Source organism: Balearica regulorum, chromosome 2 (assembly GCF_011004875.1).
Source record: "Balearica regulorum gibbericeps isolate bBalReg1 chromosome 2, bBalReg1.pri, whole genome shotgun sequence".
Taxonomy (NCBI): Eukaryota; Metazoa; Chordata; class Aves; order Gruiformes; family Gruidae; genus Balearica; species Balearica regulorum.
In genome coordinates this window covers 138,838,374-138,846,714 of record NC_046185.1, presented here as the reverse complement: position 1 = coordinate 138,846,714, position 8,341 = coordinate 138,838,374, and the positions used below count along the sequence as shown (strand labels likewise).

At 37.5% G+C, this 8,341-nt stretch overlaps 1 long non-coding RNA gene across 1 annotated transcript; it reads right to left on the bottom strand.

Annotated features, from left to right (window-relative positions):
• Nucleotides 1-732: 732 nt before the first annotated feature.
• LOC142600794 (uncharacterized) lies at nt 733-7,290 on the bottom strand. Its single transcript, XR_012834353.1, has 3 exons — nt 7,191-7,290; nt 5,610-5,663; nt 733-1,553 (listed from the first exon to the last, which is right to left on the bottom strand). It is a non-coding gene; the product is annotated as an uncharacterized LOC142600794 (long non-coding RNA).
• Between the last annotated feature and the right edge of the window lie 1,051 nt (nt 7,291-8,341).

The window sequence follows — 8,341 nt, the reverse complement described above, 5'->3', positions numbered from 1 at the left end:
ACTTTGTCAGCCAAGAGCATAAGTGGCCAGCCACACTGATCACATCTGTTCCCATGTGCCTACCTAGTCTCTGACACTGGCCAATGGTAAGTGCCTAGGAAAGTTGGTTGGAACAGGTGTGACGCTTTATCAGCAAGCAGAGATATGTGACTCAGGTTTGTCTTGAACCAAAATGTCAGTCTGCATGCATAAATAAATAAAATAAAATAAAATACTTCATCCATAGAACAAAGCCTTCCAAGTCTGTAGGATACTGACTCATGATGAGTACTAATTGGAATGTCTTCTGGGAAATGGGGCTTTCCTGGAAGGGAGGACTGGGATCCCTGACAGGGCAGCACTCAGAGCACACAGCAGGTTCCAAGTGGACCTGTCATGGTTTCCTTGCTGGTTAAGAGGAAGCAAGGCTGTGGACACTGTGAGGGATGTCATACCTAGGTGCACACACCCCCAAAAAAATTAAAAGAAAAAGAAAAAAAGGGCTGTGAAAATAGAAAAAGGAAATTGCTAGGAGGTTCCATAGTGATATTTTAGTACTGATATTTTAAAATTTGACTGTTCATCTGTTTCCAGTCTTGTCAAGACTCATGCATTAAGTGGCAGGGATTTGGAATTTGTTCGTATCTCACCACCCAATAATAAAACTTTATCTCACCTACTGGAGGCACAGTACCAAAGTCTTCCTTCATATAGCAGGTCAGCCTAACATATGTGGCCTGCCAGCCAGCCTTGCCTGGTGAATAAAGTCAGGAGAGATGCATCCTCATAAAAAAATCTGTTAAACTGAAAATCAAACTTCTCATTAAAAAAAAAGTTGACTTGTCTTTTTACTAGTCCTAACCACAATGTTTCGTACTATCTAAAAATGCCCCTTCATTTTTGTCCCTCTACTTTTAGAGATTTCAATATCTCAAGCTCTTTATCACTCATAGTGTCAGTTGATGTCAACTAGAACAGCAGCTGCTCAACAAACAGGCCATGTACTTCAGAGTCTAACTGAGGATTTAGGTGTCTAATGTTGGAAATGTCAAACATAAGAATCTTTTCCCATGCCCTTGCTGCTACATCCTGCATCGTATGCAAACTCTCAGCAATTTACAGATCCCATCCGCAAAAACTGGAGCAATTTAGATGTAGAATTCTAAGCATTACAGAAGAATAAATCAAGTCTGTTAAATCCAAGGGATCTCTGCTTCCACTGAAACAGTCAGGGATCATAGGAAGAGGAGTAGAGAGAAGAGAAAACATCCACGCATAGGTAGCATGTCACAGATTATCATATAGCTCATACAGCTTTAACCCACCTGTGAGTCACAGACAAGAAAGAAATGTAAACATGGGTCATATTGAGAAACCTGAGAAATTCCAGCCCATTTCCTGAAGAGATTTCTCTCACAGTATCTTGGGTTAGCCCCTGGATTATTAATGTTAGGAGGTCCCAGTGCACCAGAACAGAGTAGTGAAACATCTTGTTACACCAGATTTGAAATCCTCATGGGGTGTTTGCTGAAAGATGCTGCAGAAAAACGAATTTTGGAGATCACCAAATTTCTCTGAAAAGGAAAACAACAGAGGGATGAAAAATGTTAACAGGACCTGTGATGAAGTAGCTCTCTGGATGACCCAGATTTAATTGAGCTTTACTGAACTTCAAAGATTGTTTAAGTTAGAGGGCAATAAAATGCTTGTTAAAATACAAATGAATTGATTTTATAGCCATTTCTATTTATCCATTAAACAAATTCTCTCAGAATTCTGAGACCTTCTCAGATATTTAAGTGATTGACTTCATTATAGAAACATATACCAACAAGCACGATTAGTGCATGATTGCACCATCTTATCGTACTGATTATTGATTAATTCAGTAACATATTTTTATGTTACTTAGGCTAGTCTTGTTTCGGGATTTTGATTGTTATTTTTGTATATCTCCATCTGTATTTTCAGCAAAGATTGGTCAAAGCTGATATGGCCTTAGTTCTGAAATACTTTTATACTAACTGAGATATTGCACCATTTACTTAATGTCTGGGTATGTGGCCAACAGCTTGAAATGTAGTTCCTATAATGGGAACCAGTATCCCCTCAGATCAACTGGCAGGTGATCTCAGCCTTGTTTCAGAATTTCCAGATATAATTACAGCAAATTTGCTAAGAATGAATACATGTCAGTTTAATTCAGACATTTTAAGTCCTTAAATCTTGGAATGCATTTTGCTCAGCATGCTTTCTCTACCCCATTATCCTGTTTAAACTGTTAAAAACCTTGGCCACTCTTATAGCATAAATCAACATGCCAAAAGGCTATTCAAATCTACTAAACCTATTGTTGAAATTCTATGTAACCTTTAGAGTGGTGAAGTCCTTTGTTCATGGATTTTTATAAGGAAAAACACACAAATATTAAAAGTTTGTGCTCACACCATGTTCCTAGGAGAAGACAAAAACACTTCACATACTCTTACACGTAATTTTATTTAGGGGAGACAAAAGAAATGAGTTTGACCTGGTAATTCCATTGCTTCTATTCAAATGAATCCCTGTTTTCACTGTGTTAATCTTTCTGTCTTCCTATGACTAAACCTGCAGTTCTGCTCTTCTGACAATTCTGTTGTGGCTCTCATCCATTTTCTTGTTTAAAATATTGGCATAACTTCCGCTGATTCTGTCATGGTATCTATAGGTATCCAGCAACATGATACCTAAGGGTATAACAAAAGATATTAACTATCAACAGCCTTTGGAAAACTCAAAGTCTTAAAAACTTGCCGCTTGACCATTGTACTGCTTTGATGTGCACTATGGGAATAAGCTATAAATTTGGCTTGTAGCAGATGCTCCCAGTTAAAACAAAAAGTACTAACTACTGCTATCTTTACAATTTAAAACACATTTTATTGGGCTTCCTGTCAAAGATATTTTTCTTTGACAAAGATATGTGTCTTGAATGTATGGCTTTGAATTAGGTATAAGAATATCTCTGTGGAATCCAAATCAGCTATGATTTGAGAATACAAAACTAACTAAAAAATATTAGTACCATCTAGTTTTGAGACAATTAGGTAGACTGTCTAAGTACAGCAGGAAAATAATAGTACAGATGAAATAAAAATACCTGGTTGAAAAGCTTTTCAAGACAAAATTTTAACTTTTACTAATTCAACCTTGATACAAAAAATGTCTATTTTGGAGGAAATTCAATATAAACCACGTAGGATCTCAGTAAAAATGCTTTCGGCTTTGTTGAAAACTCCGTGAGTTTATTTATTGGTTTGTTTTGGTTTTGTTTTTTTTTTTTTCTCTGAAAAGTGTATATTTTCAATGGAAAAATAAACTTGACAATGTCTATTAAATGTAAATGTTCTCTCTCCCATAGTGCATAAAATAGGAAACACACTAGGAAATATAGCTTTCCATGCGAGAGAGAAGTTTTGTAAACTCAAAATTAAAATAAAGCTTTATCAATGAAAAAGAAATGTGCTTTTTTCTTCAACCTTTTTTCTCTCAGAAAACATGAACTTCATTAGCTGTCATCTGACACCATAAAATGTGACCTGAGAGTTAGCAGGATTATATACTTGGAATGTTTCCATGAGAAGCAAGAATCAACACTATTTATTTTTCCTTTATTTTTACAAAACTTCAAATTTTGCCATTGATAGCTCCTTAGAGTGTAGTTCTTTTTAATTTTCGAAACATTTCCACAAAAAGAAGGTTGACACCCATTTTCATTTTCAAGAAAACCATTAATAAATACCACTTGCTTTAAAGATCTGTTTTGTAACAAAGGGAAAGTAACATTTGGAAGCACAATCTAGTTTTATTTTACTCTTCGGAAGAAATAAATCTCAGTGGAAATGTGAACTGTTTAAGAAAATATGGCAGTTCCAACCTGCTACTACTAATGCAGTATTTTGAATACTAGCAATCAGTTGATTGAGAAAGAACTGCATAGAAAATCTGAATTATTATTTATACTTACAATAAGTAACAAAACACTCTAAGATAGTGCAGATCCCTTTCTTCTTCTGCCCACCTCCTTGATTGTCTCCACAGAAAAGCTCTAATCAACTCTGCAACCAGTTTTTCGTCACCACAGCATGCGCTCCCTAGACTCACTCTTTGAATCTCTTACTAGGACCTTCCCTCATTTCACACTTCTGGGGAAAAAAACAACCAGAAAATTGTGTGAACTAACATTTTTTCAGTGGGAAGAGACCTGTTATTTCCAAGACAGAGAGTTGTGGGGCTTTCAATGACATTTCACTGCAGAGGGCTGTCAGCACTTCAAAACCAAAAAAGGAAAACAAGTTGACATTGGATGACTTCAGGTTAGTATAGGGTCCTCAAGAGGAATAAGCTAGAGAAGATATTGTAGTCTGTTGTCTGAGCACTAGATGAATAGCTGAACTGGGACAGGAGATGTGGCGGCTGGGCTTGATTCTGGAAAGAACTGGACTGGGTGGGTCAGACTGATATTGGGAGCCAAATATCAGTGAGTTAGCAAAACGTTCAAGCAGCAACGATATCAGCAAAGTGTTGTTTTACACATTGCAGGGCACAGAGTGGTCTAAAATAGTCTATTGGCACTATTAACCACAAGACTTACTTCATTGGAAACTACAGTATTGAGTTCTTGCTGAGGAACGTGTATGTACAGCATGAAATACTCTGTCTTGCCGAGGTTATTGAAAGCCTCGTGTCAGCTTTAAGCCCATTACTTTGTGATGCATGCTTGTTGTATAAGTAGTTAATAACATGGGCTAAGCCTGCACGGGAGGAAGCTACAAATCACTGCCCTTCAAATCACATGTACTATTTATGGTATATAAATGTCTCTTCAACGGTGCACATAACGCATGGAAACTGGTCCCTATGGCGTTTCTAACTGACCTGTGGGAAGAATTTAAATGCTTGCAATGTGTGAACGGTAGTCAGACTCCATGGCAGCATGAGATCCAGCATGCATTTGCTCCACTGTATTAATCCCTGCTGTGATGGAAAACTAAACTTGGCAATGCAGGTTCTAAATTCAGTTTATTAGAGAGCAAATATCCTCAATGTGAACTCCACAGACCAGCCAAAATATAGCCATGTAAGCCAATAGCCATCAACTGCATACCTTTGCAGAGACTGTACTGTAAATTGTATGGGTGTTCTTGAAAAGCAATCAGAGTGGCTAAGCCAGTGATGCATGCAGATGCGCTCAGTTATAACTACAAGGCTCTGGACTGGTTGAAAAGAAACCAAAGATAGGAAAAAATGTGTTATTACTAAAAGAATATATATCTTTATTTTCCCCTACCACAGAGCATGTTTACTTCACACTATCAGTGTCTAATCTTTCAAAGAAGGCATTATTTTGATTTCTATTGTTACAATGCTAAGACCATTTCATTTTCCTGTTGACTTTTAATAAACTGTTGCCTCCCAGCACTGCACATATCCTGAACACCTACATACTAGTGGAGAGAAAAAAAGCTGCATCAGTTATGTCTGCTGCCTGATCTGAAATTGCCTTGCTCCTTTTTTGGAACGTTTCTGCAAGGCCAGTCAAATAGTGGTACCACAGGCACAGGTTCACCATCACCTTTCATGCATGCTACCCTGCTTGGGAGCATTGGGGTGGATCATCTTCTGGCGATGCTCTGATAAGAGTCCTAACAGAAGGAAAAAGCAGTTTATTCATAGAAGAAAATTTTTCTCTAAATCATAGCAGGTATAGGTGTTTTTGAAGAAATAAAAAGTGCAAAACCCCATGCTCTAATTTCTACTTGAACAGTAATTTTTCTGAGCATTTAAACTACTGTATTGCATGGAAATCTTACATCTCTTTTCCAGAGTTCTGTCATGTTTCTGCTAGCAATCCTTGGTTTTTTGCATACACACTAGCGTAATGAAATAGTCTGGGGACTTTGAAGTTCTCACTTCAGGTTATTTTCTCAGGTAGTCAACCTGTTGTTTCATGTTTAATTCCCTATGCAAAACTAGTGATAATAATATATCTCTGTGTCTCATAAACATGAATTTATGTTTTCAACACTTGACTGAGTAAAGAATATTCCATTTTAGAAACATGAAATTAAGCACCACAAGTTCATTTTTTTAATGCAAATATGTATTGCTTCATTCAGTACTGTAACTCTAGTAAGCCCTTAAGCTCTTGAGGAATATTTTAATGTTTACAAATGAAGACTGATGTCTAATGGGATTCCAAAAGTCTCCCCAAAATCAAGGATAATTAGGAATGGAAAGCAATGCTATCAATCAGAATGAATTTATGATTTAAAATTCCTAATGGTCAGAAATCTTGTGTGAGAAGATTTACATAACCAAGCCCTGTTTGCAGATTTAAAGCTCCAGAGGCACACTGAAAGTTTATGGTTGTGTGTGTACAGAAGGGCAGAAGTGGACCTCTCTATCATATGGACTTCTGATAAAAGGAATCCTTCCTCCTTCCTTCTGTGCCTTCATTTGACCCCTAAGCAACTAATAGATATTGGTAATGAAGCAAATATCTATACATAAATATGTATGTGTCTTGTTTTGATTCACTAGGATCCTTTTCAACCACTGGCTATATAACAGAACTGCAGATTTAAGAGAAGAATAATCTGCTCAAATAGCATGTTCTTCTGCTTGCCCACAAACCACAAAAATTAGTTCAATTAGTACAATATCAACCGCCAAAACCTATGATTGAGGTAAGTCATAAATGCTTCATTCAGTTGTGAAGTTCAAGTTACAGAAAAGTTACAGAGAAGACAGGCAGGACACAGAATCCACTCTAAATCCTATCAAATGTGCCTTAAGAAGAGCAGTCTTTGAATTTCTGTGAAGATACTAGTCTGTATCTTGATTTTCACTTTTTATTTTAAGACAACTTTAAACCGTCCTATATTAAAAGAGTTACCACAGTGTGTCTCATGCACACTGACCACCAGCCTCTTGTATTGGAATAGCAGGAATTACCCTGTTTCCAGTGGCATACTGAAGAAATTTAACTGGGCTTTGATACAGCTAAACAATAGTTTGCTCTGGCCTAAATAAATGTCTTTTGGTGCAATTGTTATTTTATCAAATATGGGGTTCATCTCAGCTGTCTAAAATATTGTCTCATGTAGTCCCACATTTCATTTATCGTAGATGTCTATTGTAGCTTGGCGTAACCTTGCCCTGGTACACACCTACCACTCTCCAGTGATGGCAGATGGACTTCAGGACCATTGCTTGGAACAGATTCATAACTTCTGGATAACTACATTGAGTGAGCTGATTCCACTCCAGATCTGTGCTCTTAGGCCATTCTGCTTTAAAGCTGGGTGGGCATGAGATGAATAATAAAAAAAGAATGCTATTTGAGCTATTTTAAATTTCAAGTGGCTAACATCCAACACTTAAGGCCTGTACATATGAGTTTTGACTATTTGCCATTTTGTCTATTCATACAGTATCAGGGCAAATTCTTTTCATGATAAAGTGCAAATGAAGAAAAAATTAGGAGTGGAAAAAAATTAGGCTCATCAAGAAAGATCTTCAGTGTGGCAGTGGCTTAATTTTTATTGGCAAATGTAGAAAAGGCTTCTCTCTTTGAATTTTCTTTCAGCCTACTGGACTTACTTTTGTAGCTTTCTTCAGGGTATCATGGTAGAGTTCTTATTTTCTTATACTTGCAGAAAAGCTTTTGGAAATCACCACTACTTCGGAATATTTTTTTGCATACAATTTAACTCCTTTGAAGAAATACCAATAAGTAATTAATCTGCTTTGTCTAAATAAGCATGGAAAATTAATTCATGAGAACGTTGGAATTTGTAAACAGGAGGTGTGTGTAGACAGTGAAAAAAGTCTCCATGCAGCCACAGTTCAAGCCCCTGTGCTCCCTCCTGCCTTCCTTCTCCTTTCCCTGCTCTGAGGCACAGAGAGCAGGACCGTGCTCCAGATGACACTTTCTGTTCTTCGCAAAAATGCTGTGAATCTCCACTGGACCCATGGTGTGCTATAATGTTATTACTGAGAGGTGTTGAAGCCACCTGCAGGAGAACCACCTCACTATAGGGGAAGGTATAGATGGCATAGAGACAGACTGCTGGTCCTGAAGTTAAGCGTGGTGTAGTCAGCCTAAGCAGGGGATGGAGTGGTGGAAGGAAACTATGCTGTCAGCGTCACCGTGTCTTTCTGACTCTCACCAAGCACAGTAATGCTTTAAAGCTGTTGTTAGCTTCTAAAGGTTAGGGAAGATTTGAGGATTACCTCACAAAAGAATAAGGTAGTGGAACAAAGTGCCGTAACGCTTTTCATGAGCCAGATCTACAAGTCTTTTGACAACACATTCTTC